The sequence below is a fragment of the Bubalus bubalis genome, chromosome 17, assembly GCF_019923935.1.
Source record: "Bubalus bubalis isolate 160015118507 breed Murrah chromosome 17, NDDB_SH_1, whole genome shotgun sequence".
NCBI lineage: Eukaryota > Metazoa > Chordata > Mammalia > Artiodactyla > Bovidae > Bubalus > Bubalus bubalis.
This window is the reverse complement of record NC_059173.1, coordinates 11,666,296-11,681,244: the sequence shown is the minus strand read 5'-3', so window position 1 is coordinate 11,681,244 and position 14,949 is coordinate 11,666,296.

Sequence of the window (14,949 nt, the reverse complement as noted above, 5' to 3'; positions counted from 1 at the left end):
CTCTGAATGAGTGAGTGAAGTTGCTCAGTCGTGTCTGACTCTTTGCAACCCCATGGACTGTAGCCCACCAGGCTCCTCCATCCATAGGATTCTCCAGGCAAGAGTACAGGAGTGGGTTGCCATTCCCTTCTCCAGGGGATCTTCCCGATCCAGGGATCGAACCCAGGCCTCCCGCATTGTAGGCAGATGCTTTACCATCTGAGCCACCAGGAAAGTCATAAGATTTCTGGTACCTGTCAAAAGTCACAGGCTTCTGTTCCCAGACCACCTGGTCACCTCTGCCCTGACCCCTCCTATAAGGTTCCACAGGGATATGGTGTGGTTGGGCTGAGAGCCACATGCAATTGCTGGGTCAGCTCCCTTTAGAGAAGGACCCAACAGCATCTTTAAACATAAAGCCTTCTCAGGTCTAGCTTTGGCATTATTGAGACATCGAAAATACCAAAGCCTCCTAGAGAGAAGGAGAAAGGCAAAGAGGCTCTGAGAAGTTTCCACAGACCCTTGCCTGCCAGGAGACTCCTCTGGAGAAGCCCATGAACTGGCCCTGGGACCCTGACCAGCTGGGGGTGGGGGCGCTCCCCACTGGCTCAGGAGGAGGTGGGTGGAGCCTGACTGATCAGGATACCCCTCACCCAGTGGGGGCTTTTAGTGCAAGAATTTGGGCATCAGGGTCATACCCCTTGACAGAGAATAGGGTCTCCCTGCCAGCCATGGGATGTAAGACTGAGTTTCTCCACCTCCGCACTACAGAGACATTCCCTTGAATGATTCCGAGGCTGGAGGAGACTGTCCTGTGCATTATAATATGTTTAGCAGCATCCCTGGCCTCTACCAGCTAGTAACACACTGGATCCAGTTGTGTCAGCCAAGCACATCACCAGATACTGACAAATGTCCCCTGGGAGACAAAAATCACCCCAAGTTGAGAACCACTGATGAAAAGGGAGCTTCCCAGAGGAGGAAGGAGAAACAGACACCCAGGTTAACAGTGATGGGTATAAAGAAGGAGAAAGGGAAGGGAAAGCAGAGATACCACCTGGCTTTCTGGGTGGGGGTGGGAAAGGGCTTGATCTCTCACAGATCATATCTAGTAGCCCTGGAAATCTGTTCCAGGTAAGGGACCTTACACCTTCCTGCTTTATTGTAAGAGATTAATTGTTGATCTTCTTAAAAGGGACATGTTTCTGTCCCATAAATACTTACTGATTGCTTTTTGTAGACAAGGCACTCTCACACACTCGTTACAATTATTCAACAAATCTGTACTCTTCTTATTATTTAATATTTCATCACTAATAATTAACAGCAGCTATCATCCCCTGGGCACTTACCTTGCCAGGCACTGTGCTATGCTCGTTACATTTATCATCTCATTTGATCCTCACAAAAACTTCATGAGCTTACTCACGTCTTTTACCATATCATTCTTCCTGGTTTGCAAATAAGAAATGTGAACCTCAGAGAGGTTAAGTAACTAAGCCCAAAGCACCTGATACACTTTGGTGGAAGTAAATGAATGAATGAAACTGGTAGCATAGCTCTTACTCTTTCTGTGTGTCCACATGTAGACACTGTATGGAAAATCGAATTGATAGCAGGTCTCCCCTGCTGGGTTGAAAGCAGTTTAGGAGCCAGAGGGTAAGGGGTGCTTGTTCATGTCATCACTGGAGCCTCTGGCAGTGTGTGTCCAAAACACATTTATCAAATGAGCAAATGAAGGAAGGCCCTTTGCATATGTCTAATCCACACTTATAAACACCAGTCCCCAGGCCCGGCACAGGTCTGGTCCATAGTAGGGGCTTGGTATCATTGTGTTTTGTTCAAGAAGGAAAAGGGTAGGTTTTGGAATCCTGGGGCTTGAGGAAGTCTCGCAGATCTGCTTTGAGATCAGTGATTCTCAAGCAGAGGTGACTTTTTGCACCCCAGAGGACATATCTAAAGACACCACTGGTGGTCACAACTTGCAGAGAGAGGTACTAATTGCCTCTAGTAGGTAGAGGATGGAGATGCATCCTATGCACAGAAGAGTCCCCACCCAATGAAGAATTATCCAGCCCCAAATGTAAATAGTGTCAAAGGGGATAAACCCTGATCTAGATATATAAGCAGATGAATTACCATGCGGGGTCTTTAAAAATATTTGGGGAGAAAATGCTATGGGGTCATCTGGCTATTCATTTACTTATTCAAGACACCTTTGTCAAAACCTTCTGATATAAGACAACCATGAGGAGTGGGTGAGGGAGAGACAGAGGTGATTACGGCTCAGCCTCAACTCTGGCTCTCCACCAAGCTTGTCAGCTGCTAGAGTCTCCAGTAAGGATGGGCGACAATGCTGGGTAGGAAAAGGGAGGTGTATGCAGTCAACCAGAGAGAGGAGAACCCAAGAAGAAGGAAAACTGCCTTAGAAGGTCCTCTGAGAAAAGGAGACACTGTCTCCCTTTAGCGTCATTATGTGATCTTTTCAACTATATGTCCATGAGATACACCCACATGGGGAACCACATTGAAAGAAGTATGGAAGCTTCCCTGGCTATCCAGTGGTTAAGACTTGTGCTCCAATGCAAGGGGCAGGCGTTCAGTCCTTGGTCAAGAAACTACAATCTCACACACCACGTAGCATAGCCAAAAAAAAAAAAAAAGTGTGTTAACCACTGGAACTACCCTGGCAGTCCAGTGGTTAAGACTCTGAGCTTCCACTATAGGGCGTACAGGTTCAATCCCAGTACAGCCAAAAAAAAAAAAAAAAAAAAAACACACACAAAGAAAAAAGTATGACTTTCAGGGCTGGGCCCAATTTTGTGTATTTCTACTCTGTTCACAACTCGTATTTGTGTATCCCTCCACAGAAGACTTTTACAGACAGTCTATATCATTGTGGCAGTTTCTGTTTGAAAATATTACTCCCCAAAGAAAGGGAGGGGAAAGGTATATTCACATCATGGTCGGTCATCAGCTCCAGGAAAAACTCTGGCCAGGCTCTGACACTTGACTAGCTGTGTGTCTCCATCTGCAAAATGGGGCTAATTACAGCCTCGGCCACCTAGCGCTGTTCTGAGAATACCAAAAGATGATGCATTTTATATGAATCATCTCACTGTATAGCACAATGTCAGGCACCTGCAAAGATTCAATGACTTTTTAATGCTCACAGATTAGGGGAGTGATCATTAACTTAACAACAGGATTATTCACCAGGAGAATTATCTTAATGTCACATTCCAGGAGTGCATTTAACACCTGGTGACCTTGACCATGGAGGGATGGAGATATATCTTGTAGAGCAGTGGTCCCCAACTTTTTGGCACCAGGGACCGGTTTCATTGAAGATGATTTTTCCATGGTTGGGCTGGGAGAAGGATGGGTTGAGGATGATTCAAGTGCATTAGATTTATTGTGCACTTTATTTCTATTATTATTACATCAGCTCCACCTCAGATCATCAGACATTAGATCCAAGAGCTTGGGACTCCTGTTGTAGGGCACTTCTATCATGTAAAGAATGGTTCCCCCTGAAGGGTGACAGTGACCACGGTGGTCCGGATAATGCCTCTGGGAGCCAGCTCTGTCTGAAGCAGGGCCAGCCCCGGCCCTGAGATTGGATATGGGAAGGTCATTGAATGACTCCAAGCACGTAATTATTTACTTCTTTCCCCAAGAAGATAACTCTCACCTCATACTCTATCTATTCCAGGCCCCAACAAAAGATTTAGTCACTTTCACCAGCTCAAGGAGACACTTTGTGAAGAAATTAGTCCCCTGCCCCTGGCCCCAGCCCAATAAGGCCCAGTAACAGCAGTTGTCTACTGCTTTCCAGTTTCCCAAATACCTCCCCAATGTTCCAGGCACAATTACTACCCCACTTCACAGATGAGCGGACTGAGGCTCAGAAAGGTTGAGCATTTCTACCTGCCATGACTGAGCTGGTCAGCACTGGAGCTAGAACTCTTGGCCAGACCCTCCTTCAGACTCTTCTACCTTGACAGGTAAGAGCTCTCAGAAGAGAAAATGAGATTTTTGAAGATGAGTCTCAATTTTTTCCCTTTGCCCCATTGCCTTCCCCAATCCACAGCCCTAAATATACTCTGCTCCCCTTTTCCTCTCCTAAACCAAGCTCTAACACAAGTAAAACAGACTAAAACAATCCTACATGGCCATGCTATGAGGCAAGTATACTATTTTTATCCCAATTCTTCAGATAAGGACACTAAGCAACAGAGAGGCTAAGTGACTTGCCATATACCACACAGCCTACAAACAATGAAGCCAGATTCCAATGCTGGGAAATTTGGCTCCAGAGTCTGAATTGATAACACAATATTGTATTACTTTCCCTACAAGTAAGATTGGTTAGATTTATCACACACACAAAAAAGATTTTGTAATGTAGACATCTTCCTGGTTTGCTGTGTTTTTCCATTATCACCCTTCTGTCTGTAACCAAGTAAAGGTTTCAGACCCAACCAGAACAAATAAAAATCATTCTCCAAGGTCGAAGATCCATTTCTCCATCCTGATTTGCTATCTGGTCTGCAAAGACTGCACTCTCTTGGGGTCCTAGTGCAAACTTTTCTTGCTTCCTTGTTCCAAACTGGGAATGCACCCAGCCAGCTATTCCATTTGCAGAGCCCAGAAGACAGGCAAAAAAGTTCAGGCCCTTCTCAGCTTTGCCCATCTATCTCCATCCACTTCTACAGCTCTCTCGTCATCTGTGTACTTCTTCATTATTCATTCAGTCAACAAATACGTATTGAACAGCTATGTTCCAGTTACCGAGCTGGGCACTGGGGATTCAACAGTGAACAAGATGAACACAGCTCTACCCTCATGGAACGGATATTTTATTAAGGAAGATAGACAACAAGCGCCTAAACATATAAATAGGATAATTCTGGATATTGATGAGGGCTACAAAGAAAACAGACAGAGAGGTGGACTCGCGAGTCAGGAGAGATGGGGTGCTTTTAGATAAGGTGGTTGGGAAAGACTTCTTTGAGAAGTTGACATTTGAGCTGAGACCTAAGTGACAAGAAGGGGCCAATCTTGTTTGAATCTGAAGGCAAAGGGATGGACCAAGTGCAAAGGTCTTGAGGTGAGAAAAATTAGGTGTGTGTGAAGTTAGGCATTGAAGCAGGGAGGGTGTATTAGGAGAGGTGGGCAAGAGCCAATCAGAGACCCCTGCAGATCAGAATAAGGAATGTGGACTTAGTCTAACTGTGTTGGGGATTCATTGGAGAGTTAAAAACAGGAGAATGACAAGATCTGACTTATGATTTTAAAATATAACTTTTGTTATAGTGTAGAGAATGGGTTGCCAAGGAGAGGAAGGATAGAAGAAACAGGGAAACCAATCAAATAGAAGAAACGGGGAAACGACTGCTGTAAAACAGATGAGATGATGGTAGCTTAGACTAGGTTGATAACAGAGATGAAGATGAGAAGTAGATGGGCTGGAACATATTTCAGAGGCAGAGTTAACTGAACTTGCTGATGGATTGGATGCAAGGCAGGACAGAAAGGGGGATTCAAGAACTGACTCTTAGGTGTGGGCTTAGGAGATGGTCCAGGACCCTTTTTAACAGAAACTGGTCTTATTTTGTGAAATATCCATCCAACCCAAATGAAGGGAGGGTCCTGTTTCTTCTTCTCTCTAATTTCTTGCTTTCACATTTAGGGCTTAAACCAACTTACAAACCCAGACCACAGGCCATAATGGCCTGGGAATCCAAAGCTATTGTACTAAAGAAATGTAACACAGTGACCTCTGGAGTACCCCCGATATAACCATCAGTTGTGGCCCCCTAGAGCAAGCACAGACTCCATAACTAATGAGATCTGGGTTAAAATCACAGGCCTTGACTATGTAACCATAAGTGACTCAATGAACATCTGTGAGTCTCTATTTCCTCAACTGTAAAATGACGCCATGATAAATATCTACTACTTTTCAGAGTTGCAATGAAGATCAAGGAACCAAGTGTACATGATGGTCATTCAATAAGTGGCTTTTTTTTTTTTTTTCCCCTCTCCCTCACCCATTCTAGCTCAAGATTTCTCTCCTGGCACAATGAGCTGCTGCATTTCAAGAGGTTGAAAGGTATAGTGCATTGGCCTTAATGAAAGATTGCTGAGTGTTTTGGTGAGAAGATAACAGTTCCTCCAGACCCTGGAAGAACTGGGGTGACATTACCCCAACCCCAAAATGCAACCTTTTATTACAAATCACACTGATTTGAGAATTCTAGTTCCTCTGCCTTTATGGGGTAATTTAGCTCTAGAGTGTCCAGGTGGGAAGCCAGAGCGAACCTAACCCATTGAATTCTCAAGAACCCCTCCCCGTATGTATTGGTGGTGCTAACACATGGGCTTAGCTGGCACCCCTGTGGTGGGGAGGCTTGGAGGGTGCTGAGAAGATCAAATGAAGAGGTGGCCCCAGGGCATCTGGGCTCTCTGGGAGGTAGTGTATCTATGAGATGCCAGAAGGATTGTGTACAGATCCGTGTGCACTAAAATGGGTGTACCCCCCAGGAGGAAATATGTGATTTTTTTCTCCCCTGCACAAACTTCGTTAGACAAATGTTGCATACAAATTTGAGCAGAGGAATCAGTGCTTGGTTATACACCATGCCAGACGTCTAGACAACACTCTGCACGTTTAGAAAATGAAGCACCATATTAACACTTTTACACCCAAAGTTTCAAAAGGATTCATTTCCCTGTTAATAATCCAGAAGATTGTTATGCTTGCAAATCTCTCAAGGGTTAAGGCAACTTAATGTCCATCACTTTCACCTTCATAAACCATCTATTGACTCATAGACAAGCTTCTTAGCCTGTTCACCTTCATATTTGGCCACCAATCCTCCCAGCTGTTATATTTTCCCACCCAAGAAGTTAAGATGCCAAGATATTCCTGGCATTAAAATTTCTAAACCCCTTACCTCTTCTTCAGAATAAATCAAAGAACAGATTCGTAACATTTGTTTATGCTTATTTCTATTGTTTTAAGCACGCATTTCCATTCTTTGGGGGTCGGAATAGCTGTTTGTATTTGGGAGTACATTTTAAATAAACCTTTCTTGCATCATTTATTTGGGAAGAAAAGAGAAGACACCGTTTTTAATCAATTGTTTTGTTCTTTGATATACACATACACCTGCGTGCAGAACGCGTATTCTACGGAAAGACAAAAGAGGGAAATAAACGCAGGGGAAGGCAAGAATCACAGAGTAAAGGGGAGATCGAAAGAGGGAGTAAAGGAGGAGAGGGCAGCTTACAGGAGCCCATTTGCCCTCGCAGCGGCGCGGCAGGTTCAGCACCGCGGACAGCTCCCGTCTTTGTCTTGGTCCAAACTCCCGCGCCCGCGCGTAGCCAGGCAGCGACCGGGGGCGCACCAGCTGCCTTCTCCGCCAAACCTGCTTTGGGAAGAAAGAGAAAGGGAGACCAGAGCAGACAGATAGAGGTTTCTCCATCCTCTCCCCGCATCTTCCGAACTCGGCCCTGATCCCATCCCACTGCATTACGGAGGTCGACTTTCACTTGGCTTCACGCGGAACCTTGTTTTTGGCTACATAATGTTGGGGGCCGGGGACGTCTCCGTGGCGAGTCCAGATTAGGTTTGGAATTCGTTTCGCTGTCATTGCCCCAGGCCCTAGCCGCTCACGATCTGTCCCTAGGCGACGCCTAGCCTAGCCTTCGACCAAAGAAGGGGGGAAGGCGATGTCTAACGCTTTGCCATTGGGTATACGGGGCTGTGGACGCGCAAGGACACCCAGACCTTCTGAGCTTCGCTCCAAGACCTGAAGCATCAAATCCAGCGGAGAGAAAAAACGAAAGAGAGAGGAGCCAGAAAGACGAGAAAGGGTTGCTTCACCCAGGCCCAGCAAAAGTAATGAATTATGATCAGAGATTACACATTTCGCCGCTCGAATTCTGCAGCGTTTTCCCCACCCGCTTTTTGCCAGGAAAGCCGTCTTACTCCGAGTTCAATAAACTTCACCCACAGAAACGACTCTCTCTCTCTCTCTCTCTCTCTCTCTATATATATATTTTTTTTTTCTGGGTCTTTTTGTAGAATCCAGGATAAAAAGAATTTTTTCTCACTTTCTCCTCTGCCTAAAACCTTGCTTCCCCGAGGGAGTGGGAAATGCCGAGCGTGTGATGGTCATTCTCCAAATTCTACGAACACACACACACACACAAGCCCATGGTCAATAAAGTTAGGTGCTTCCGCCGACCTTCAGAAATATCGGCCAGCCGAGCTACGATTTATTCTCACGGAATTCGTTTCCCAAGTGGAGCCCTAGGGTAGGGGTAGACAGGAGAAGTTTAGGAATGAGCCTAACCACGCAAGGAATACTCTTCCTCCGGCCGTAGGCGAATTTGTTGGGAGGAAAGCAAGAGGACTCTTTCGGACTTTTGAAAGCCTGGAGCCCCCACACCTGCGTCCACGGCGCACGGATATCTCCACAAAACAAACCGAGGCCCGAACCCAGCCCTGCCGCCGCGGACTGATTGGTGTTCGCCTCCAAAATAAGACCCCTTCCTGGCCCCCGCCTACCCCCCCAAAAAAAACCTTGGATTTTTTTTTTTTTTTTTCAGAGCAGTATTCTGCCCTTCCCCTCCTCTTCCCCCAAGAAACCTGGAGGAGAAAAGCCACCGCGCACTGCTGGGCAGCTCAAAGGACTTTTAGAGAAAGCGCGATTCCCGCTGTGGTCCCGGAGGAACCGAGGGGCGCGCAGCAGGGTAAACATACTCGCCTTGGGAGGAAGGTGCTGGGGGGTCGCCTTCCCTGGGCCCCTCCCCGCCTCCCGGGGGCCGGCGGTGGGCGGCCCCACCCCCACCCCCCAGCCGGCTCCGGCTCCTGGTTCAGCCAGGCTGCAGTGTAAACCGCGGCTTTCCGATGCAGATTTCCCTTTTAACACCTTCTAAACAAAGGCTAATGAGGCCACTGCATTGCTCTATCAACACACAATCATTAGCAGCTGAGAAATACACACGCGCGCGCGCCCGCGCCCGCGCGCACACACTCATACACACAAACGGCGCGCGCTGGCTGCCAAAGTCGGATGAATTCTAAAGGAACCCATATTAGGCTAACAAAAAGGAGGTGGGATATGGAGAGGCGGGGAGAGGAGGTGGGAGAGAATGGGGAAAGGAGGAGAAGGAGGGGGGACAGAGAGAGAGATGCTATCGAGACCACGAAAAAGACCAAGATAAAAGAAAGGGGAAGCAAGATACAGACTCAAATTCAGACTAGCTAGTCCGAGGGAGGATAATTAGAAAGTCTTCGGGATCCTCCATTTGGAGGTTAGCGCTCTCCTTTTGGGTTCCAGAGATGAAATGGATTGCAAGCATCTTCTGAGAAACAGCTCGGGGAGCCCAGCGTATAGCCTCCACGGTAGGATGCCTCAGTGGGGCCAGAAAGTCCGTGACCATGACTCCACGCGCCCCAGCACTGCCTGCTGTTGGACACTGCACGTGGAGGAGGTTGAGGCGGCCCTCCAGGCTAAACCGCCAAGGGAAGAAAGAGGATGGTGCCAACCGCACTCAGCTTGAACCCTCGGTCAGCCTGGCAACCTGGGATTTGAGCCTAACCCGGCAGTTGGCGAAGCAGCCTCTAGCCTTGCACAAAGCGTGGGGTTTTCCCTCTCTGAACAAAAGGTCAGCACTGCTCCCACAAGTTGGAGGACTGGCTTGCACCATTCCTTCTGTCCCCCAGGCTGCCCTCTGGCCCACAGGGATTAGCTCCAGTCTGCACCCTCCCCTGCAGCCGGCGCCAAAGAGGGTGCTGTAACCTGTAGGCCCGGCTGGGTAGTCTGATGGCTGGGCCTCTGAGAGATGCATTCCAGGAGGGGATGGATGGCTGGAAAGAGAGAGGACGCCAGGCTCCACCCTACCCTGGCCCCAACCAGCTGGGTCTCTAAGCTGGCCAGAATGCACACACTTTGCCGCTGGATTTTCTGGATCGGCCAAGTGCGATCAGCCACTGCCCTCCAAGCTCCCAGAGATGCCCTCCAGTTGGTGGCTTGCAGGGCTCCTCAGCACACTTCCACCAGCCTGCCCCCAGAAATCTGACCACGGGTCTCTGGCTCCAGTCCTGTCCCAAGGCCACCAGACTCAACAGTGGTCCCCAACTCCTGCCACTGCTCACGTCCCACAGGCCCCTCCCCACATATTGGACTGGGGACTCACTATTTGGACTGGGGATTCAGCAGCCTCGCACCCCAGTGCTAGGAGAGGGTGCTTAAGGAGGGGAGAAGTTTTATCACTGGTGAATAAATAGATGAAGGAAAGAAGGAAGAGACGGAGGAGTGGAGGGAAGAAGGAAGGAAGGGAGGGGAGGAATTCCCTGCCTTTTTGATTAAACGTTCCAGGTCGGGCCAGCCCAGTTAACGAGACCGTTAATTAAGCAGCGCAGGATTCAACTGACAGGAAGACCCTGCCCCCCGCAGAGATGTTCTGGAAACCAAGCCGTCCACAGAGGAGAGCGAGGGGACACGCCGGCTTTGTCACCCCTGCTTTCCAGGGTTCAGCCTATTCTCTGCCCTCTTGGGGACGCCCAGGCCCCAACACTCTCCCAGCCTGGACTTGGGGCTGCTCCCAGCTGGCCGCCCCCATGGGGACCCCAGAAAGCTCATCCCCGGCCACCTCACTCCCATCCTCCCACCATCCCTTCTGTATCCCTGCCCGGATGCCTAGGCCTAAGCCCGCGCCCTGACCCACTCCAAGCACCCGGTGGACGTCCACCCAAGCCAGCCTGGGCGCACACGGTCCGGGGATTATCCGGCAAACCCGAACTCCAGAGGGCAGGGGCTGGCGACTGGACCTGCCGATTCGGCTCTCTGGGTCATCCCGGAGGAGCGCCAAACCGGCCGCTCTTCTCCAGGCTCCGGGCGGCAGGGCCCAGCCTCCACGCCCGCTCTTACTCGGGGGCCGATTCCTCGCGGCGGCGGGCAGTGAGCGGCGGCGCGGCGGGACGCTGAGTGTGTGTGCGCAGCGCGGCCTATATTTACACCCCAAACAAAATAATTACACTTTTGTCGGAGGGAGAAAGCCAGTGATTAGGCGCGGGCTCTTTGCGGCAAAACAGTTTCTCAGTGGTACACCAGTATAATTTTTCACGGCTGGCTGAAATCAAAGAGGGGAGGTAATGAATCCGGCGAGCAATTTAAATTTACAATTTGTAACGCCGCCGCCGCGCAGACCCGGCCGAGAGCGCAGCTCTGAGGCGCTCGCTGCGTTTGTTTAATGTTAAAGCCGCGCTGGCTCGGGGTGGGGGGGTGGGGGGGCGGGGGTGGAGTGTGCATGTTGGGTGGGGGGCGGTAATGATGGAAGTCGGGAGAGGACAGGCTGGGCCGCCCCAGAGACCGCGGGGAGAAGACGACGAGGGGCGCGCTTCCTGGGTTCCCCCAGAGCGCGCGCTCCCCGAGAAAGCAGGCCCCTTCAGTCCATTCAAAGCAAGCGGTTGTCCTCAGACGAGCGAAGGGAGATGCTCTGGCTGCCAGAAAAGCCCCGTTTCTGTTTGGCTGCAGAATCTCCCCAGGATGGAGAGTTTCCGGTGAGGAGCAGGGAAGTGTTCTACAATCTGAGGGAAGGTCGGTTCCAAACGCTCAGAAGAGTCCCCAGTCCGGCCGCTGCCCCATGTCCCAGGCTGGAAAAGTTGGGAAAGGCGCCTCCCCGCAATCCCAGCTCAGCGCACCTCGAAACGCCCACCCCGGGTGGGTGTGCGCCTCCTCGCCGGTAATTAATTACCGAACTCAAGGGGGAATATGCAAACCGCATATTACTAACTCTACAGGCTTAAGTGATTGGAAACAGATTACTATCTTGTTTGTCTTTTGTCTGTTTTACTTATCCCGCCGCCGTCTGTCGAGTTGTAATGTTGATACTCTTTAGTCTAGGAGGAAGATTTTTATATAGTAAATTCCATCAACATCTTGTATAAGTGACATTGCGTCTCCATGCATTACCCTGTTGAGACACAAGCAGTTTATTAGTTACATATAGGAGGGGATTTCGCTGCCTGGTCGCCATCTGTTAGCGCTGTTAGGGCGGGATAATTCGTCTAATAGTTGGTCTGCTGGCGTGTTTTTTTTTTTTTCCCCCGGAAGCTGTGCGCCCTGGAAGGTGGAGGGCCAAGCAGGATGCCGCTGCCACTGGGCTGGAGTGAGGCGGTTTTGGACTGAGTGTGGGCTGTGCTCAGGGTCCCAGGGTAATTCCAAGAGGCTGTGACCTGGACAGGATGGGTAAACTCAGCTACAGGAGGCAGAAGGCCAGGCCGGGGCTTCTGGAAGTGAAGCTTTATCTTCAGCCACCGGGCATCCATCCCTGGAGTGACTCACCACATCCAGGGTGGCGGGAGGGGGCATGTTCCTCCTACCTCCCTGGTGTTGCATCTCAGCAGCTGGGGCCTGACTGTGCGTTGGCATTTAAGTACATAAAGGAGGTGAGGGCAGGTGGACTTATTCTAGTTGGAGCCTGGTACACAGGCACCCAGCAGCTGGCAGGGTGGGCAGAGCTGGGGTAGAAAGACTTGGCTTTTCAGGTACCCACTCAGGATCGGGGGAGACGGCTCAGCGCACCTAATCCAGAGCAAGGGGGAAGATATCATCTAGACAGGGGCTTTTAATTACTGTGTGGGAGATCCAAACACACACCCCAAAATCTGCAGGGTGCACAAAGAGAATCCTTCATCGCAGCTTTGAGTCGGATACCAGATCGGAATGCCAGCAGCAAGCCAGAGCCAGGGAAATAAAAATCTAGAGAAACCGAGAAAGAAAGTGATGGGGAACGGAGGGAAAAGGAAACCGAAAAAGAACAGAGGCTCATAAGAAAGAGAGACAGAAAGGAAACGATGTGAAGAGAACTCAGGAGAGAGGGAGACAAAGACCAAGGAGGTATCGCGATTCGCCTCCACTTGGAGCCCAAGTGCCTCTTTTCTCTCCGGTGCTTGTTTCACTCTGTCCCTGCCCTGTCTCAGCTCAATGACCCCTCGTCGCCCAGGAGGGCAGGGCCAGGCACTGCCAGAAACTGTGATTTCTTGTGGGGCTCCTGGAGCTCTCCCAGCCTGGCCTGGGAGACCCAGCAAGATCCGGCCTCCTTGTTCCTGGCTGGTCCCAGCTCCAATCAGCCACACCTGTTCCTTGCTCAGCACGCTGGAGGACAGAGTAACAGCAGAAGTAGTCCAGTTTGGGGACTCCCCTTCAGAAGTCCAGCTTGGGGGCCAGCACCCCACCCCAGTGACCAGCACCTGTCAATTCCTGTGCGAAGCCAGATCACTTCCCATAGAGACTGTGGCCTGTGAGGGGAAGCTAGAGGTCTGGACAGAAACCCAGGAAAAGTGAACACCCCGGAGCTTCCACCAACTGCCCCAAGTCAGGCATCCACAAATCCTGCCCCCTTTCAAATCCACAAAGGCAAGCGCAATAAAAGTACACACACAAACATACCCCTCCCTGGCGGGGGGGAAACACCACAGGAGTCACATAAACAAAAGTACTGCTATCTGCAGAACTACACACACACAAGGACTGACCCACAAACACGTATCCACAAAATTCCACACGAACGCGCCCAACTCAGCTCAGTCACATACACACACAGTCACCTGCACACAATTCAGCTTCTTCAAAGTCCACTTTCACATCCATGTTAGCGCACACCTACACAAGCAATCTTACACAGATGCACACGCACATAAGCAAATACTATCACATTCACATGGCTGCAAATATGCACATATATACATATATATGTACACACTAACCAACACAAACAAAAGCACGCACACTAATATACACAGATATTAGCAGCGCTATGCACAGGTACAAACACAAAAGATACACATGCCAAAATATATTCATATAATTGATTCCTGAGTAATATAAAGAGAGGCAAAAACAAGGTTCTCAAACAGCAAATGTATATTAACAAACTCAACAAATGCACCCAAACACATATCCACACCTAAGCTTTGGCATGTACACATGCAAGAGCGCGCGCACACACACACACACACACACACACAAAACTATACACTCATCTGGTTCCCAGCCTGTGGGCCCAAGCCCTACAGACCCTATCGGCCCTCTTTTCTGAAGTGGGAAGGGAAAACCCCCACCTAGCTTGCCTGGCCTCCCTAACTTAGAGCATCCAGTTCAGTGGCTGGGTTGGCACTTTGGGAAAGAGGCATGTTTTTTTCCCTCCCCCACCAGTCACAGTCCCCCTCCACATACATCTGCGAACACCCTCCCCCCAACACGCTCGGAGCCCCGTGGAACGGCACTTCCTGTGTTCTATGAAGACTCCAACCTGCACACACAGCCGGGACGCCCAGCGCGTGCAAACAGCGCCCGCGCAATCTTCCAGCGTGCCGCCTCGGCCGCGCTACCCACTCACCGCGGCGCCCAGACTGGCTGACCCGGGATCCGGAAGGTGCCGCGAGGAAAGCGGAGACGCGGTGAACGCCACTTCTGAGCTGGCTTCGGGAAGACTGGTGCGCCCTGGATACCCTACTCCCACATCGCCCCCGAGTCCCGTGGCCAGCGCGGGGTCTCGGAGCGGGCCAGAGAACATGCCCCACAACCTGGGCCTGGGCCTGTTCGGTCTTTCTCTCTCTCTTTCCATGAGAAAGGCCGAGCTCGTCCCCAGTCCCCGTGTATGACAAAGGAAACCGGGGACGCCTCAGGGGAGTCCCGGGAACCTCTCTGCCGCAGCTTCAGGGCGCTGACCCCAGGGGCGCGCGGGTCGGGGAGTCCAAAACGGCGGGCTGGGCTGGGGAAGAGGAGGCAGACAGAGCGCGCGATCCTCGCCTTGAGCAACTTCTGCAAGTTCCGTGGATGGAGAAGAGGGCAGAGGTTCCCCACCTCCCCACTAGGCCTTGGAACCCTGCCCCCCCAAATATGTGTGAGGGGAGAGAAGACAGAGGCAGTTCTCAGATCGCGCGGC